We start from the raw sequence: 21,181 nt of genomic DNA on the forward strand, positions 1-21,181 counted from the left end.
GGAAAAGAGATGCTTACCTGTTGCCTCTCTCTCAGGGGACTTGTGAAGCCAGGTGGAATGAGATCTTCTCAGCTCTTTAGTCTCTTAGGAAGAAAGGAATTTTATGAGGATAATCATATGCTATCCTTGATATGTGAAAAAACCGGCTCAGTACTCATGGTTAGTGGGGGCATTCATTTTGAAGAGTTTTTTTTTTTTTTTCCCTCCCTTGCAAGTGATGACTTATTCAACTCTGTGTTCCTAGCTGATGCAGTGCATTTGAAAATAAAGTTTGATGATGCTGATGATTGTTGATTATGATACTGTCCACCAATATATGGTGAGTGTAGCTAAAGTTGAGTCTCTACGCTAAATGCGTTACCTGCATGATCTCATTTAACCCTCTTGACACTATGTGGTCAGTGCTATAGTTATACCAATTGTATAAATGGGGAAACTGAAATCCAAAGAGTTGAAGTGATTTGCTCAAGGTCAGGTGGCTGGTAAGGTACAGAGTTTTACGTACGTGGTTACAACCATGCTCATGATAAGAATACCGTAATGTAGACGTAAGCTGAGCTCTAACCAATCATACAGGAAGGGAGTAGATTTCCAGTGGCTTGTGACAAAGAAAGACCTTTTGGAAAGGGTGTCATTCACGTCAGCCTTGAAGGGCTAAAGGATTTTAGGGGATGGAAAGATAGAGAAGGGCAAACCTGCATGGGTGTTGAGGTGGGAGGTGCAGGGTTTATTTGGGATGCAGATGTGGCTGGATATTCAGATTTGTTAGGATGGTACAGTGGGTGGTGTGAGGGTCATAAATGTAGAAAGGGAGGTTGGGGTAAAACGATGGAGAGTTGGAATGCTGTGTATCTGTCTTCACTGGTGACTGCAGATATTTGGGCAGTGGTGGCTGACAGTAGGAGGGAAGCTTGTGGACATAAAATAAAGCAGTGATTAGCCTTGAAGAAGATTAACCAGACGCCTTCACTGACCCTCATTTGCAAGGGAAACACATCAGGAAGCTCATCAATTAGTAATTCAAAGGTGATCAAACTTTGGAATGTACAGCCCCCAGAAACCCAGGACTGATGAGACATGGCAGAGTTTTTATCAGAGGAAAGGGAGAGCTCCACGGCTGCCTGCAGGAACATGAGGGTTTTGAGCCGGGCCTTTGGGGAAGGTCTCACTGGGTAGGTAAATGCACAAACACTGACAATTCTAGGTGGTGGCCCAGGGCATGGTGTATCCGTTTCCTAGGGCTGCCATAACCATGTACCAGTTTCTGCATAGAACAATAGAAGTGTGTTCTCTCACAGTTCTGGAGATCAGGCCTGCGATCAAGATGTTGCCAGAGCAGGTTCCTTTTGCAAGCTCTGAGGGACAGTCTGTTTTATGACTTTCTCCCAGCTTCTGGTGGTTGCCGGCCACCCTTGGCAATCTTTGACATCCATGTGCATCCTTGCCTTTTAGACACATGGCTCCAATCTGCACCTCCGTTGTCACATAGCTATCTTCTTTTTCTTTGTGTGTCTCTGCCTCTATTTGCTCTTCCTGCAAGGCCAGCAGTCATTAGATGAGGGCCCACCTTCATCCAGTGGGACCTCACCTGCACTGGTTACATCTGCAAAGACTATGTTTTCGAATACGGTCACATTCTGAGGTTTGGGGGACACTATTTGACCCAGTCCACACTGAGCAGAAGGCAGAGTAGGAAGTGCCAGGTGGGTTGGGTGGTTTATTCAACAGGAGGACTCAGCAAGGTGAGTGTGAGGAAGGAGTCCATGCTGGAAAGCATCGCTGGGGCCCAGCTCCCTTGGGCCTGAAGGTCTTACCAGCGATGGTCAGTCCCACACGGCTGGGAGTTTGGAGTCAGGAGTGAGTTGGCAGGGAGTGAATTGGTAATGGGAGATGGGCTGACAAGAGGCGCGACTGGTGGAAGAGCGCCCAGGTGGGTCAGGGCGGTGAGAGATCATGGGTGAGGTCACTGTGGTCTCTAGGGTAGGGGCCATGGGGCTGGGCGGGAAGTGAGGAGGTGGGGACATTTCTGAAGGAAGACACAGCACGTCTTGGTGGGAGATAGGATGTATCGAGGAGTGAAAAGGAGGTATGGAACCTGGGTGACCGGAGTGCTAAGAAGGAAGAGCCAGCTTTGTGGAAAAGGTGATGCTTTTGGTCTCAGATGTGTTGCGTGGAGCTGCCTCTGGGAGGTGGATGGGAGATGGGTATCAGCAGCTGGAAATGTGGTCTGCAGCTGGCAGATAACTTCTCCTCTCTACTCGTGTAAACCTGGGGTGAAGGGGACTGAAGCATAAGGAGCCTCTGTGCTCTGAGGGGGTTGGATGATCAGAATTTACATAAATGGAGCCACAGTCACAGATGCCCAGTGAATGGGATGAGTCAGGAGCGCACAAGAGGCAAAGATGGCTGGATGACCTTTCTACAACACAAACCTGAGCATGTCACTCTCTTGCCTGCCCTCCAGAGGATGGTCCCGATTGCCCTCAGGGTGACGTCCAGCTCCTTAGCTTGTGCACGAGGTCCCTTGAGGCCCAGATGGCATCTTACACCATTCTCCCATCTCCTCCTCACCACAGCCTCTCTGGACCTTGTACAATTGGAAGGATGCACGGTGCCCCCCCTCCCTCTGCCGTTCTGTACCTGCTGCTCCCCTCTCCTGGAGCCTCCTCTTCATCCCCCTCTCTCCTGTCCTTCAACACCCCAGTCAGCGTCTCATGGCCTGTAACACTCTGGGCTAAACGTGTCTCTTGACAGACCAGTACTCCAATAACTTGTCGGTTCCCCAAGGACAAGGGATACCTCCTGGGCACTTCTCTGTCTTCAGCTGCTCTTGCAAGGCTGGGCATGGGGTCTGCAGATGTCAGTGAATGAGTGATGAATGAATGGATAGGTAAAGAGATGAACTGCCATCTGTGTTTAGTCTTTTTTTTTGCGACAGCTCTTCTGAAGTTCTAACTTTTTTTTCTGAAGAAATATTGGAGCTGCAGGAGATGAAAACATTCAGGGACCTTGAGGCGGTCTCTGCCCTCTCCCTGGCCTCTTGTTCTGCCTTGCCATCAGCTCTCAAAGGTATCAGGGTCACTAGCTCAATCACAAGATGCTCATGGGTCACCTGATAGGTTCCTGAGTGACTGGAGTAGCTTCCTGTTCCCTCTGACCATCACAGAGCACAGGAAATGAGCAAGGCGTGGCGGCGGCATGTGTGGTCAAGAGAGACGTCAGCCTTTGCTTCTTTGTTTGAATGTAGCCACGTGTTGACCTCATGACCTCACCAAGAGACTGTATGGCCATCTCTCTGTCTTTAAGAAAAGTAATTCCTTAAGTCTTAAGAACGTGACAAAGCTGTCACTGCAGCATTCTGCCTAAGGAAGTATAATCGACTAACATTTATTGAGTACTTATGTGCCAGGCACCGGGCTAAGTCATCACTCTTACTTGGATTATTGTATTTCATACTCGTGACAGGTTCTATGTCTTCACCCATTTTACAGTTAAGGAAACCCAGGCAAAGAGAGGTTATAACTTGGCCAAGGTCACACAGCTGCTAAGTGCAGATAAATCCTGAAGTATCAACCACTCTACTTGATACTTTTTGAGCCTAAAGACTCAGAACTTTGCAAATTGGGTTGAGGAATGATTCTTCCTGTATTTTATACAGAACATTTGATGCTAGTGTTAAAGTTACTAGACAATGTGCCATGATGACAAACTGAGAAGCATTTATGATAAAAGAAAATCTTCAGTTGGTGCGTTTGGATGGTAAGTGGTTTTAAAGGTCTACAAAGTTCTGCCCAGAGATATTGTCCCTACCTGGTTCAAATTGGGCAATTCTGTTGGATTCAGTTGGATAAGCAAAAATCCATAATGAAAAATATTAGTGTTTCTAGATCTTTATCAAAATCATGACATTTGGTACAGTGGCTTTAATTTACATATCAAAGTCATTGAAAGTGAAATGATAAATAATTCATGAAGGCAAAAATGGCTAAAGATAGAAGAATAATAAGATCTCATGCTGCATGTATTTAAAGTCCAGAAGCCAATATTTCCATTCTGAGAACTGTTAAAATTAGTGTTTCTATTTCCAAGTAAAAGATCAGTCCACCCCCCCACCCCGACCAAATACTTTTTCTTTTTGAGATGTTATTGTTCCCTCTGAACCCTTTAAATTGTCCAAGGGAAGAGCAGGAGTGCTTAGCTAACAGACGTCTTTCACTTTTCCTCTGCTGGATGCTTTATTTTCTACTTAAGTGATGATGTTTCGAATCTTGTTTAACCTTTAGATTGACGGCATGATCTCACGAGCTGTAATCTGCTCTCTTTCTGGACTTCTCTTGACGCTGCTGTTGATGTCAGATTGTTCCAATTGCTATGATCATCTGAGCAAGACTCATCTGGGTTCAATTCATGCCGATATGCAAAGGATTTGTTCCCCTGAATTAGAATAAGATACTATTTTTGCGGCCTCCCAGGAGCTTCACACTTAACTGTGGTCTACAGATTTCCGGGCAGACTCTGAATTGCCAAACCACGCCTTACCTCACAGCTTTTTTCTTAAGATAAGTTTTAATCAGCTTATCATCAGTGTCTGCTTATGTACCGAAGTGCTAGACTTCTCAGCAAGGGCGAGTCTCTCTTCCCGGGGGGCCTCTCTTGAGGGGTGCTGATGGGCTACTGAAAGTCAATGACCTCCCGAAACAAAAATAATTTGATTTAGTTCTTTTTGAGGGAGATGTAAACAGATGATTTTGCTCCTCTGATTTTATTTTAATGGGAGGAAACCATGAGAGTTTAGTAAATGCTTCTCATATATTTTCATATTGTGGCTAATAAAGGGGAAAAAAAGTAGCTCTGAGGAGAATCAAGGTGACAAGAATGTCAAGTTCAAAGGGAAGTCGAGGGAAGTGGAGCATGAAACATACAAGCAAAGAGAGATGTAGATGGAGAAACCAGAGCATGGTGAAGGGATATTCTGAGCAGACAATAAAAGGGGGATGGAGAGATGCAGGACTGAGAATTTCAGGATGTGATTTTGAGGTGGAAGAGTCCATATTAATGATTTTTTTTCCTTGGGTTTTAGGAATCAGAATAAATTATTTTATGCTGTTACCATGCTTTGCATGCTGATAGACTCTCACGCAATTTTAACTGGAGCAATCTTCCTTGAGTGGGTATAGCCATTCTGCTGTCTCTTCGAATGTATTTGACAATAAAAGTTTTTCTTTTTTCTTTTGGTGGTGGTTGCTGTTTTCAGTTGTTTTTTTCTGAATAGGTATTATGTTTACAAATACATCGTGATACCAGTGCAAAACTGAAAAGATACAGAAGGACTTAGAGTGAAAAAAACCCTCCCCCTCCTCCTGCCTGCCAGGGCAGTAGATGTTGTGTGGTGAGCTTCACTCCACCCCCTTCCCCTTGCAGGACTGAGGCTTTCCTGCTCAGAGCTGCTGGCAGTCTTGGCTGTTGACAGTTCCCTTTCCCATGAAACCTAAAGTTATACTCAGAGAGGAGCAACCTGTTTTCTTAAAAAATTTTTTTAAATGATGTTTACTTTGCATTTCTGTTTTAGAAAATGTATCCTGTTGCTCAAAGTCAAAAATTAGAAAATATGTAGAATTAGAAAATGTAGGAAATAAATGGAAGGAAAACAGTCATGACTCACATTCTGGGCTATTTCCTCCATTTTACATATGGAACTGTGTGCTCTGTTTTTATAAATTTAGGGTTCAACTGTATATTATTTCATACTCTTTTTAAAAAATGAACCACATTATCGTATACTTTATAATTGACTCTCTCATTCCATATATTAACTTATTTAAATATTTCCCTCTTGCTGGGCATGTGGGTTGTTTCCAATTTTTGCTATTAGAAGAATGTTGTAATGAAAATCTTTGTTCACTTCTCTGATTATTTCCTAAGGATCGAGTCCCAGAAATAGAAAAAGAGAATCAAAAACATTTCTTTTAAACATGTTTAAGGTTCCTGATGCACTGTTCAAAGCGGTGTTCACATTCATTTATTCATTTAACAGCATTTGAATGCTCTCAGAATGGTAGCTTCTGAGCTAGACTGCTGGGGATTCACTGAAGAGCAAAAAGAGACATAAGGTCTGCTTTCTGGAACATGCATTCCAATGGAGGAGACAGATAGTGAATAAGTAAACCAATAATTAATTTAAAAATTAGTCCGTTTCTTTCTCCCCCACCCCCCCAAATTGTATTAAGTGTAGTGAAGGAGACAGGCAGAGAGTTGTAATACCTGTTAATAAGAGGGCAGGTTAGTGGATGCTACTTGAAGGATGACAAAACCTGCTCTGAAAAGGAGGAGGGAGGAACATTCCAGGCAGTGAAGAACATCATGTGCCAAGGCTCTGAGGCGGGACAGAGCCTGGAAAGTTCTGGGAGTGATTAGAAGGCCTGTGTGGCCAGAGCACAAGATGTGAAAGGAAAGGTGGAACGAGATAGGGTTGGAGAATGGGCAGTGGCCCGTCACCATCATGCAGGGCTTTGTGGGCCATTTTAGTTGGGATTTTGTATTTTTGTGGTAAGGGCACTGAGAAGCCAGTTGGATTTAAGGCACAGTTTTACAAAAGAGCCCTCTGGCTGCTGTGTGGGGAACTTCGGAGGAGGTAGGTATCAGGAGGAACAGTGATAAAGGCACCTGGACGACCACCTGTGTATTTGTGTATTGTCCTGAGGACTTTTGTACTAAAGCTGTCAGAGGCACCTGGGCAGCCTCGGACCTCACTTTCAGAAAGCTTCGAGGGATATTTACATCCCTAAATCTGTGCGTATTTTACATACAGGACTGAATCCTCACATAAATTATTCCATTATCATCATTTAAAATGTGTTAGGGTTCCTGTTGCCCCTATATGTCTTGTCTTTATGCTGCAAAATAAATGAAATATTTCAAAATTACACTTTATTCTGCTATTGATATGATAAAAATAATACATGCTTAATACATGAACAAATAATACATGAACAAATAATAACAAGCTATGTTATTTGACATTGTTATGCCATTCTTCTGTTGATGGACATTTATGTGTTTTCACTATTGTAAATAATGCTGTGATGAGGTCTTCATACGTTATTTGTCCACTTCTTGTGGGTATATTCTGTTGAAAAGTATGCCTTTAAAAAATAATTTGGCAAATTAAATGCCAGCAGCATTGTGTACTAGTTTAAACTCCGTCCTTGATATAAGAGGCTATCCATTTCCTGACATCCTTGTCAACCCAAGATATTAACCTGTCTTTTTAATGTTTTCCTGTTATTTAGGTGAATATATGTCATTTGGCATTTCTTTGAGTTTTTATTTGTTAAGATCATCTTGTAGGAAGCTACTTTGTTTCATTTGCTAGAACAGAACTTTGAATGTAGTGTGCAAAGAGTAGTATGTGCTCATTTAAAGATTGTTGGTTGAGCAAATGAAGGCATAGACCTATTGTTTTGCCGTTTGCTTTTCCTTTGTGAACTGGTTAATATCCTTCATCCATTGTTTGTTGGAGTGGTTGTCTTTTCTTGGTAAGTTTTAGTAGCTCTTTATACATTGTAGATAATAACCCCTTGTCAGAGCTTCAAATATATTTCCTGAGTTAGTTATTTCTCTTTAAACCTTGTTGGTGATTTTAGTGATTTTTGCAATAGAGAATAAAAAAAAAAAACTTTCGTGCCATTGTCTTGATGGTTTCTGTCTTGGAAATCATATTCAGAAAAGCCTTCCCCAGCCTAAAATTATTTTTTAAATGTAAGTTCACCCATGTTTTTCTTTTCTGTTAATAGATTTAATAATAAACTATTGTCATACTCCTGGAATGAGCTCCACTTCTTTGTTGTATGGTATTTATTTAACAAAATGAGGATTCTTTTTGTTAGAAATTTTATTTTAGAATTTTGAGTCTATATAAATAAAATAATCTGTAGATATTTTGTGTATTATCTTAAAGAATTGTACTGGTTTTCTAAACATATCTCTGAGCATTGTGATCTCTTTTCTCTAGATCTAAAATCATGATGCTCAAGCTTTAACTTGCCTATGAATCACCTGAGGAGCTGGTTCAAATGTAGATTTAGTACCTTTGGGGTCATCCTTTCCAGTAAGCTTCCAGGTGGTACTATAAAAATTCATTGAGCTGTACCCTTAGGATGTGTTTATCATTATATACATTATGCTTCAAAAAAAGTGTACTTACAGGACAATAATAAGCAACATTTAGAAATATTTAACGTGTGTCTGGAGTTATGCTAAGTGCTTTCATTTAAGCCTCTAACCTACTTCATGGAGTAGGAGGTTCTGTAATTACTCAAAGTGGACTACACTTTGAGTAGCAAGACCCTAAGGGATTTAAAATACCAATGTTTGGATCCTGTGCTCTTTTGAGAGGTATATATATGCATGTTGTATATATTTAATTTTATTCAAGTTCTCAAATGTGTTGGCAGATGAATGAGTCTCTAAATTTTTTTTTCTGTAACTATATCTCCTCATTTCTGTTTTTTCTCATTTTTACTTTTTCTTTGATTACACTATTTCATGGTTTATCTGGTTTATTGTCTTTTTCTCAAAGGAGCTCTTGAATTGATTTATTAATTTTGGTGTTTTACTATTTTTTTAAATGAATTGATTTCTACTTTTATCTTTATGAAGCCCACCTTGCTATTTTACTCAGCTTTTTATTTTCTAGCTTCTTGAGTTGATTTCTTAAATAATTGATTTATTTCTTGCTCAGTTATTAAAGTATTTATGGCTATGAAATTTACTTTTAGAACACTGGCCACTTTCCATGTATTTTGATATGAGTTGGTTTCATTATTGCTATTCTCTACAATTCTATAATTGCTATTTTGGTTTTATTTTTGACCCAAGAATTATTTCCAAGCTGTTGGCATAATTATTTTGTTTTATTTGTGAGGTTAATTTCCCATTTATTATAGTCTGAGTAGAGAATATAATCTATATTATTAATTTCTTTTTGGGGCATTTAATGGGATTTTCTTGGTTGTGTAATATTGGTTGATTTTATAACTTTTTAATGGCCATTAGAAAAGGGACTAAATTCTTTATTTGTAGTATACAAAGTATGAATAAAGCTTCTACATTGACTTTAATAATATTAATCAAAGCCCCTACTTTCATACTAATAATAAGCCCCTACTTATTATCTTCCTGAATTAGTTGCTATTATTTTCTTTAATCTCCAGCAGTTTTTAAAAAATGTTTGATGCTGTGTTATTCAGACCATGGATGTTTTGACAGTTACAGTCAGCTCTCTGTATTCATGGGTTCTGCATCTGCAGATTCAACCAACTGTGGATTGAAAATATTCGAAAGAAATTCCAGAAAGTTACAAAAAGCAAAACTTGAATTTGCCAAGTGCAAGCAACTATTTACCTATAGATTTATTAGGTATTATAAGTCATCTAGAGATGATTTAAAGTATACAGGATTTGCAGATATGCCATTTTATATAACGGACTTGAACATCTGTGGATTTCGGTATCCATGGGGGTCCTGGATCCATCCCCCAGAGCCAATAAATCCAAAATTTAGCGTGGATTGTGCCATTTGTCAATTTAAAAAATGAGTTTTTTGTATAAACTTTAATACTATTCCCTTCAGTGAATTCAACCCAGTCATCTATAAATAGAGTAATCTCTGCTTTCATTTTCTTTGAATTTGCTTCTGGTATATTTTTGTCTTTCTATATATTTTTATCTTTATGTTTTTGTCTGGTATATTTTCTATCTTTGAGTTACAGCTTTAGTCTTCTTCCTGATAAACATCATATACTTGTTTTTATTGGTTTTGGATTCATTTTTGAGAATCTCTTACTGCTGAGTTCATCCTTTCTGTGCTATTAGTTTTAATTGATGTCTTTGCCTTTAAATCTCTTCCATTTGTTGTGAGTATTCATCTTCGCTACAGGGAAGATCTATAATCTACTTTCATTTTCAGCTACAGTTTATTTTTTATATTTTTAAAAAAATAAAGTTTTATGATTTAAAATGTGATAACTGTATTTACCACAATTATTTAGACTTAATTCTATTTTTGTATTTCATCAAGAATTTAAAATACTTTCATATCACTACTTACTTATTTTTGAAATCTATATTTTGATCAAGCTTTTGGTTGTTTAGAGCATGTCTTTGAGTTGTTCTTTTCCACAATGGTGCATTAATATGAGCCTTCTCGAGTCCTTGTGTGTTTGAGAATATCATGATTTTCCTCTTTGTCTCTGCATTTTCTTCTTTCCTCTCTCCTTCCTCTTTCTACATCATCATCTTTTTCCCTTTTGCTCCTCCCCCTTTTTCTCCCTTTACACATGAGTAACTGGTTGGCTGGGTGTAGAAGAATACCTTCTTCCTTGCATCTCTGTGGACATTGCTCCATTGTCTCCTGGAATCTATGATGCTAAGGAAAAGCCGTCCCCTTTTTTTCCTTTGTATGTCACTGACTGGCCTGCATGCTTGTGCAATTCTGTCTTCATCCTTGATATGCAAGAATTTCACTAAGATATTTCACCATGCTGGTCATTTTTCAGTAATTTTTTTTCTAATGCTTGTGAGTCCTGTCAGTAGTTGGGTTTTCTTTGAGATCATGAACTTTTTCTTCTGTCATGTCACTGAATATAGTTTCTATTTTGCTTCCTCAATTCTCTTTTGAGCCCACTCATCTAGATCCCTAGTGTTTGTCTTTCACATCTAACATTTTCTCCCTGATTGCTTTTATCAGTTTACCATGTACTTCTGTAGTGTGCATCCTTAATGATCTCAAGCTTCTGTTTTTCCTTGTTGACTTGGTTCATTATGCTGCTTTTAATGCTGTGGTGAACTTGTTTCTATAACTTGTTTCCTTAGCTCCATCATGTCACTTCATTGGCTTATGATTTCATATTTTAGATTTAGATTTATTGTTTTTATATTTTTTTCAGTTTCTTTGAGAGTTCAAACCATTGCTGTCACAACGTTTTTTTCTATTTCCTGGAGTAAATCTTCATAAGAAGTTACTCTTAGAGATGCATACTTATAATTCATTTAAAATTTTTATTTACTTCTTTGTTGGGATGCAGAAGTGTTGCATAAGTCTCTTCCCCACCTTTTGTTGCCTTTTAAACCCATTTTGAATCAGTATTTTCAGGTCTCCTACTTACTCTCAAATAGTCTGATTGATTTTCCATTGATCTGCAACTTGTTTTCCTAGGTACCATCAAATTCTCCTGTAGAACCAGGGAGGAGGGCTCTGTCTGAGGTTTATATTCTGTTTTGAGTTGTTTAGCCCTTTACGAGATTGGGCAAGTAGAAGGAGTTGGGTCTGCGGTTTATTGCCACTAGTGAGTTTTGCCTTTGCAGCCTCTAAAAACTTTTTTATTTTCCTCTCTCTTCTCTAATCGTCTCTTCTCAAGTATTTCATCATGTCTCAAGTCACTGATTTCAGGGCATATCCTCGCTCACTGTGGGATAAGATTCCAAATTGCTCCCCATCCCACATCTCCTCAGAATTTACCTATACTGTTAAATAATTCCCTTAAAAAACCAACAAACCAAACAAACCCACTGTACTATTTATGGCTTCTGTTAGATGTGGACTCAGAAGCATTTTTATTCCCCACCTCCCTACTACAGTTTGCTCTAGTTATACAAATGAGACGTTCAGTTTCAAAAATAATACATTCTCATTGTATAAATCTCTGAAAGTCTTTAAAAATGCTGAGCGAGGAAAACAAAAACTCCTTATAACACACCGTATGGAAAAAACCAGTGTTAACTTTTTGACACATACTTTTAGCCTTCTTGTCTATGTGTGTACATGTGTGTATATTAATATAGTGTGGATAATATACATGCTGCATGGAAAACCTCTCTTTGCTTAGCAATATATTGTGGAAAATTTCTCATGTAGCTAAGTATTCTTCTTCATCATTAATTTTAATGGCTGTGTGATGCTTTTATTTTCCTCAGGTTTATCTGTGTTTCTTAGTTGTCTATGAAGAGATGCTATGTATAGTAACTAAACAAAAGGCAAAATGACAGGAGGTACAAACTCTACTCAGGTATAAATGTGAAATGCGTCTAGAATTGATTTATTATAGGAAATGGTTGAGGACGTAGTGGGTGGCTGTAGTACTTCTCCTACAAATGCAGTCGTGTAGACACAGATATTCCCATCAGTGGGGTGCAGAGGGTGGGTGATACACCAGATGTGAGGAGTCCCAAGATGAGTCTTCCTCATCCCAGCCATGTGACTAGGGGCAAGTCGTTTGGCCTCTTACCTTTATTTTCCTCATGTGTAAAATGGGGGATGGTAATACCTGCTTTTGCCTACTTCACAGACCTATTTTATTCCTAAATAAGATTGAAGTGAGAAAATGTCTGTGCAATTGCTTATTGAATGAATAATTCCCTCTGTGGCAGAAGGACATTCTTGGTGGCAAAAATTCATTTAATTCCACTAACATTTATTGAGCACCTACTCTGTTCAGAGGCCAATACAAGTATTGATATATAAGAGGTACCATCCTATGCTGAAATGGCCTTGTTTTGAATGTTTCATTTTTCTCAAATCAGTGATCTTCTGGGTGACAGTGCTGGCTTCTCATCACTTCGATACAATTAATTCATTCATCATGTTAGACTGATTTAATTATTTATTATGTCGTGCTGTTTATTTAATTTGCATATCAATTGCCAGGGTGCTGCATATCTCAGCTTACTGCAGAATCATATAAGGTTTTGATGCTGATGCAGCTTCCAGTGGTCTCCCCAGGGGCAAAAACTTTTCTGTAATTGAATGCTTAGGTGCTGAGATGCAACAGCTAGAATTTTTTTTTTTTTTTTTGACCTGAAGTTCAACCTACTTCTTCCTACTTCTGTCCAGGGAGACAGTTAGTTGTGAATTATGCATTCTCATTTACCCTGTGGTCAGTGTTTGCATATTTTACTTTTCCATAGAGGGGACAGCTTTTCCCTCGAGAAACAAGTATTTCTAACTCTTGGTACTTGGCTTAAAGGAAGAGAAAGAAGGCTAGTCATTGTTCCCTTTCCCATTGTCTCCTGATTCTCTTTTTCAACCCAGACCCTAGTGTAGAGGTCCCAAAGAGGTGTTACCTGTGTTCTCTCAGTTTTATTGTTTCAGCCTTTCAGCTGGGAGCAGAAGAGGCATTTGAATCCTTGGACTGGATTTGTTTACCTTTCTGATCATCAGGGTAATATAAATTGAGACTGAAGGCTGGGATTGAATCCTGGTCATGATCCTCAGTAGCTGTGTGACTTTGGGAAGTTGCTGAACAATACCAACAGTGATGTGTCTCATTTGCCCTACTGCCAAGTGGGCGCTGGTAGCTCAGCTGGGCTGGGGGCTGGGGGACTCGATTTCTCTCCACCTGTGCCTCCTCTTACACTGCTTGGGGTTCCTCGCAGCATGGAGCCTGGGTCCCAGAGTGAGCATCACAAGTAACTGGGAAGAAGCTGCATGGCTTTTCCTAACCCATTCTCAGAAGTCACACAGCATCACTTCTGCTATGTCCTGTTGGTGGGAAGGTTCATAGACCCACGCAGATTCGAGGGGAGGTGACTTAGTTTCCATGTATTCATGGAGCTGTTGCAAAGTCAGTGTAAGAAGACCATGTGGCTGGGAAATACTGTTGCGTCCGTCTTTGGAAAATGCAATCTGCCACCACTCCTCTGAGATGAAAGTTTCTCCCTCCTTTTTCAGAAGGGTTATGTAGGTTCTCTATGGTCACAAGCCTGTGGAATCGTTGAGTGGGTTTTGGATTCTGTCAGTCTGGCTCCAGAGCACACACTCTCCACCACTAATGAACATAATAGCAAACGTTTATTGGGCTGTTACTGTATGCTAGCTAGTCTTTTAAGCCCTTTAAATATACTGACTCATTTAACCCTTCTAACAAACTTTTGTGATGGATGCTATCATTATCTCCATTTTATAGATGGTGACACTGAGGCACATAGTTGTAATGAGCCTTGCTCAAGGTCATACAGGGAAGTGTCAGAGCTGAGATTGAAACTCAGCCTCCGAAGTCACCATGCTTAACAGTATTCTCTTCTGGTTCTCAAATAACCATGCAAATTGGTTTTAATGAGCGTTTTGTGCCCACCCCCCTCTCTTTCTGCAGCAAAGATAGATGGGATTTTTTTTCTAATAGCCTCCCCCCAACACACACCCTTAATTGGAGCCATCGACTCTCTTTAGTATCAGGAGGAGCTTGTGTAGCAAAGTGTACCCAACCTTGTGTACCATCAACACATCCCATCAAGAATAGCTAAGTCCTCCTTTTAGTGCCATCCTTGGAGGAAACACTCATGCATACAGCTTCCTTGTGTTACTCCCTCCTTCCTTCTTTCCTTCTTTCCCTCAGCCGGGATTTGAGGTACTGCGTTCACATATGCCATTTAAATCTCACCTCTCACCTCCACTTGCTGGTGGGTATTGGCCAAGGTAGCTGCCCAGAGTGAGCTTTGCTGTTCTCACCTGTAACATGCGGTACTAATAGCACCTATTTCATAGGATTCTTACAAGGATTTAAAAACTGCACATCCAAGAAGCCAGACAGATCGAAGTTGCTCACGTATGTGCTGGCTTTCCTCCTTCCTCCTTCCCTTCCTGATATTTCTTGAAGCACATTTCCTGCTGGAAGCTGTCCTCTTGCCCTTTTCACCAGGCAGTCGGGTTGTTGCTCTTCCTAGGCTCACCCATGGCAAGCAAGAGGGGTTGAACTGCGTTAAGTGGGTGGCAGTGAGTTGAGTTGGACTGGAGTCACAACAGAAATAGATCCCTTTCCAAAAAAATGGAAATAGGAAAAGAAAAATGAAATAAGCACATAAGAGGCTCTGGCTTTGAGGAATGGGATTTCTGCTCTGTGCGGAAATGAAGTGCATGAGATGCCTGATTCTGACTCCTGGGTGTGTGTGGGAAGAAGACAGTCCTTCCCGTAGAGTCTCAGTAGACCTGCTGTCTGTTCCTCATGCAGGGGACTCTTGTGCCTCCATTTATCACATCCAGCATCTGGAGATGGCCATTTGGGCCCCAGGACCCCCAAGTTTCAGAGCTGGGAAGGGGTTTAAGGATGACATGAGTCTTCAAGTGGGCACCCAGATTGGGTGAGCGCTCGGACTGAGGGTCACACAAGGTTGTAAGGGTAGAGACCAGACTACAGTGGGGTCTCCTGCTCCCCCCAGCTCTGATTCTCTTCCTTTTTCTGCAATGCTTTAAATATACGTTCTGACTTAGAATCAGTGTTTATTCATTAATCTTGACTGCATCCTCATGAAGGACACTACACTACAACCACCCATCTAAGCTGTTCCTGAATTCCCGATCAGAAGAAACTATGAGATAATGATTGTTTGTTGCTTTAAGCCCCTGAGATTTGAGATGATTTGTTATGCAGCAATAGCTAACTAATACAGCAGGAAATTCACATAGGCCAGAACCCTTTATAGGCTCTGTCCTCTTACCATGTCACTGTGTCCCCTTTCTCAGCCCTTTTTGTCCATTTGTTCTTTTTTTTTTTTTTTTTTTTTTTTTTTTGCGGTATGCGGGCCTCTCACTGTTGTGGCCTCCCCCGTCGCGGAGCACAGGCTCCGGACGCGCAGGCTCCGGACGCGCAGGCTCAGCGGCCATGGCCCACGGGCCCAGCCGCTCCGCGGCACATGGGATCCTCCCAGACCGGGGCACGAACCCGCATCCCCTGCATCGGCAGGCGGACTCCCAACCACCTGCGCCACCAGGGAGGCCCCATTTGTTCTTTTTAAAGACCCTTCTCAAGAGATTGCTGGGCACTGCCAAATTCCTGTTATTTATCCCAATGAACCATTTTACCTCTTTTAAAAAAATATTTAAGTTTCTCTCTCATCCTGGCTGTGTCTAGGTAGGCCTCATCTTTTATAAACAGATTCAGGTGCTTCCCTAAACAGAGGGCTGTTGCTTTTCTATGACGAATTTTGCTGTTCTTCTAGGCCAGCTGGCCCAAATGGTAACCAACTTACCCAGTAACAGTGGTTTCCCCCCGTCACATAATCTGAGGCTCAGAGAAGGGGAGTGACTTGCTCAGTGATTCAGTTAGGAAGTAATAGAACTGGGTTTCATCTGACTGCAGAGACTGTCTCTGCCAAATGCTTTAGGAAACATCAGATATTTCCATTGAAGTTTTCCTAATAGCAGAAGTAAATATGTGTATGGTCCCTGGGGATCTGGGGCATAGCCAGAGTAGCCTGCCTCAAGCAGGATATTTCTTTAAAGTTTCATGTTTTAACTTTAAAAATTCATGTGAATTTTTAATTCTGCTTATTAATATATTCATGTTGGTTTTGACATAATATTACGTGAGTCAGGCTTGTCTCAGTTATACTGCAATAACAAACTCCAAAAATCTCAGTGGCTTCCTTGATTGGGGAATGTGCCTGGCATCTAGTAGCTTTTCAGTGTATGAGATGGCCTCCGTACCAAAAAGTTGTATCGCTCCAAATTCCAGTAGCACCCCAGTTTTGGATTTCTTAATTTGGCCCTTACCTTTGGGGCAGGAAAGAAAAAAAGATCTCAGTGGCTTAACACATACACACAAAGGTGGTTTCTGATTCAAATCACATTTCATTGAGGGTTCTATGGCTCCTCCAAATGGTCCTTTTGTGTGGCCTCTGAGGTTAGCTTGGAATGAGGGAGCAGTTGTAGAGCATATACAGGGTTTTTTGTTTTTGTTTGTTTTTTTAATTTGTATTGAAGTATAGTTGCTTTACAATGTTGTGTTAGTTTCTGCTGTACAGCAAAGTGAATCAGCTATACATATACATATATCCCCTCTTTTTTGGATTTCCTTTCTATTTAGGTCACCACAGAGCACTGAGTAGAGTTCACTGTGCTAAACAGTAGGTTCTCATTAGTTATCTATTTTATACATAGTATCAGTAGTGTATATATGCCAATCCCAATCTCCCAATTCATCCCACCCCTTCCTCCCCACCTTGGTATCCATACGTTTGTTCTCTAAGTCTGTGTCTCTATTTCTGCTTTACAAGTAAGTTCATCTGTATCATTTTTCTAGATTCCACATGTAAGAGATATTATACGATATTTGTTTTTCTCTTTCTGACTTATTTCACTCTGTATGACAGTCTCTAGGGGTCTTATGGTCAGACTTGGAAGTGGTTTACAACTCATCCTGGTGACTGGAACCCCATCACATGGTCCTGATGGACCTGTAAGAGAAGATGGGAATGAGGTGGTCTGGGATGCCTAGGAAGAGATCATTTAAACAAGATTTGATAAATACATAGCATTACGTCTGCCACAAATATTTTAAATTACTGTCAAAAGAATAACATCGGAAAAGTTTTCTACTATTCCCATTATTTGATCGTGTTGCTCTGAGACTGTCACCTGGAAGGTTATGTTGAGCTAGAGAGCTGACAATGTTTTGGGTCCTACGTCCAGGCAATTTCTCTTCTGTTTGTGTCCCAGTATCTCAACAGGCCTTACTCACATAAATTGGTTATTTCACTGTGTTACAAGCCATGTCAAGGCAATCACCAAGCAGACAGGTTCTGAATACTGCCAGACAGGTGGCATGATGTAATATTTTGAGCTAACATTAGTGGGTTCTGGTGATAAGTCTGGTTGCTTATGTCATATTGTTCACCATCCCTGGGAAATGCTGGTGAAAGGAGTTTGTGAACAAAGAAAGAGAATCAAGAATGTTTTTTATCACTCATACTTTAATTTTATTCATAGGTAAATAAACTAACAATCTCAAATAAGCTTTAGTTCCCGTGGAAAAGTATATATTTTAAAAAATGGCTGCAACAATATTTCCTGTCCCATGTGCTTTTCCAGAACCTAGACATCCCCTCACCACATCAAGTGGTCAGTCTGTGTCCCCTCCCCTTGATTCATAGAAGGAGGTGGGAATGATGCTGTGTGTCTTCTGAGGCTGGGTAGAAAAGGGCACACTCTTGCCCTTTTATCTCCTGGACGCTCACCTTTGGCCTCCATGTAACACACTCGAGGCAGCCATTCAGGGGGGAAGCCCAAGCTAACCCACTTGGAAAGACTACACAAAGAGACCTGAGACTACGTGGTGAGTGAGGGATGCCTGTCAACCCTCAGCTGCCCAGTCCCTGGGTGACTACGGTCACACTAGTGACCCCAAGCCAGAACTGCCCAGCCAAGCTGTTCCCAAATTCCTCATCCATAGAGACCATGAGAGATAATAAATGATTATTATTGTTTTAAAGCACTAATTTTGGGGTGATTTGTTACATGTCAACAGATAACTGGAACAGTTCCCTCTCATCAACTCTAACCATCCAATCCTCCAACTTCCTCTTTTGGCTCAGTTATCATGACATTTGCTATTAAAACACTGAGCGTTTTGCTTTCATTGCTGGACAAACACTGAGAGATTTGCTTTTCTGCTCCCTATCCTCCTGGGTGGCAGGTAGAGAAGGGTATATAAGGCAGCTCGATTCTTCAGGTCCCAGGCCTGTTTACACAGAGCACCAAAGAAGAGTTGCCTCCTTTCTGCCAACTTTCCAGGAGGGAACAGGTCAGGCATCATGGACTTGCGTTTATACCATTTAAGACCTATAGCAGCTTGTCTAGAATCAGTAGGGGAGGTGCTCTGAATGTCCAGACTCAATTTAAGTATTTTATCCAAGCCTCGAATTCTTTCCCACATGACCTCATTCCTGATGTGCCACACAAATGGCCCTGGACTTTCCTCCTAAGATTAACTCTTGCAGGGGATGGATACCTGGGACCAAAGGGGACAGCCTTTTTAAAAATCATTGATTTTTATTTATCTCTTAAGTACTAGAGGTAAACATTCAATATAATTTCAAGAGAAATTGTGTCACAAGTTATTTTAAGTAAATAGAAAACCAAGAAAGAATAACTTCTGTTGTTATTCTCATGCCAACATGAAGAAAACTTTACTAGGGTGAAAAGTTTCTTGGCCATATTTGGAAGCATCTTTAACCTGATAGCAATCCTAAGAACTTTTCCTGGGCTGAGGTTGTTTGAGCCTGGTTGTAAAGCCATCCCCGTGGTACTTTTTATTCCATTAGGTGGAAGATATCACTGGGATCGCAATGGTGAGACATAGATGTTTGTAATAAGGCATCAGATGTGTGTGCACGTGCACGCGTGTGTGTGTACATATATATTTTAATGTGTTTAAAGTTTTCTTTTATTGTAGTAAAATATACATACCATAAAATTTATTATTTTAACCTTTTTTATAGTTTCATCTTTTAGGTCTCGCACATTCCTCATTTACTCCTATATCTTTGTTTCTTTTATATATGGGATAAATGTTTCTATTATTTTTTAATTGGCTATTGCTGGTAAAAAAGATGTGTTTTTTAGGCATATATTGATATTTTGTGTCTGGCTTCCATACCAAAACTCTCCTATCAGTTCTAATAGTTTTCAGTTATGGCCCTGGGTTTTAACCAGACAATAACATCATCTACAAATAATGGTACCTCTGTCATCTCCCTTTTAGTACTTAATTGCTCTGATTTTTAGTTTTTTAACGATTTTAAAATATGCAGTTTTGTGGCATTAAGTACATTTGCAGTGGTACAACCATCATCACTATCCATTTCTGGAACTTTTTCATCATCCCCCAAAACACTCTCTACCCATTAAACAATGACTCCTCATTTCCCGTCATCTCTAGCTCCTGGCACCTCCATTCTCCTTTCTGTCTCTGAGAATTTGCCTGTTTTTAGGTGCCTTATGTAAGTGGATTCATCCAATATTTCGGATAGCCCTTTTTTTTTTTTTTTTAAATAGATTTTCCAGCCCATTGATGGTGGATTTTTACAGTATGAAAGTAACTAAGACCTTTAACTCTGCTTGGTCAAATTCCTACTCTGTTTTCAGTCTCCCTCATTTCTGTAGTTAAAAAATGCAAATCATTTCAGAGTTCTGCCTGCCTTCTCTCCTGGATTTGTTTCTGTCCACAAGATTTAACTGAACTGTAAAAGCTCTTCTTCAACCCTGGAATTTAGCAATTTAATGCCCTTTGTTTCTGCTTGATAATCTTTATTCTTTTCCCTTCGGTATTACGAGAAGCCCCTCTGATCAATACTGCCCACTTCACACAGTTGTCTTGCAGTTATGAAATAATATCTGCTGAATAATCTAACTTTGCAGCCTCTCCTTTTCATTTAGGTGAGTAATGAGTTAGTTCTCCTTATGTAGATTTTGACCTTTGTGTTATCATTTTATCCCACGCATGAAGAAGAATCAGACTTTGACTTGCAGTTCTACTACCGTGACAATACCTGTGTTTTCAAAGTCATTTCTCACTTTACTAGGCGTTGGTTTAAAAAGACAATTCAGATGACCATTTTCCTTTATTTTTCCGAGAGTTATCATTTTAGCCATGTTCTTTGATGGGGAGTGATGTCTATAAATGACACAGAAGTTTCTAGGGCCTCAGGTTTACTGTGGCCTTGAGTCATGCTACAGCTCTCGACAGTTTTGTCCATTGTTGATTTGGGCACATTGGTGTATAAGTACACACATTAAAAAAAAATCAATTATTTTGCTCTCCTCAGACAGAACAACCCCGAATCCCATGTACCAGATGATTTTGCTATCAGTCACTTGCTGCTTAACATCTTCATAAAGATCAACGTTATAAACATACTGAACGAAACCTCAGTGAAATATCTCAATCAAGGGTTGATAAACATTTTTATAAAGGGAGAGCTAGTAAATATTTTTCCCACAAATTTTTCAAATAAAACTTTATTTACAAAAACAGGCAGCAGGCCCTAGCTTGCTTACCCCTGTTCTAAATCATTCATGATCTTTTTTAACCTTTAAAATGTCTTTAAAAATGCATATATCAGCTTCCCTGGTGGTGCAGTGGTTGAGAGTCCGCCTGCCGATGCAGGGGACACGGGTTCGTGCCCCGGTCCGGGAAGATCCCACATGTCGCGAAGCGGCTAGGCCCGTGAGCCATGGCCGCTGAGTCTGCGCATCCGGAGCCTGTGCTCCGCAACGGGAGAGGCCACAACAGTGAGAGGCCCGTGTACCGCAAAAAAAAAAAAAAAAAAAAAAAAAAGCATATCATTTTAAAGATCTCTGTGAAAAAATGATGACTTCATAAGGTGATAGATATTTTTTGTGCATCATTATC

This window comes from Mesoplodon densirostris, chromosome 16, assembly GCF_025265405.1.
Source record: "Mesoplodon densirostris isolate mMesDen1 chromosome 16, mMesDen1 primary haplotype, whole genome shotgun sequence".
In the NCBI taxonomy this organism is placed as follows: Eukaryota; Metazoa; Chordata; class Mammalia; order Artiodactyla; family Ziphiidae; genus Mesoplodon; species Mesoplodon densirostris.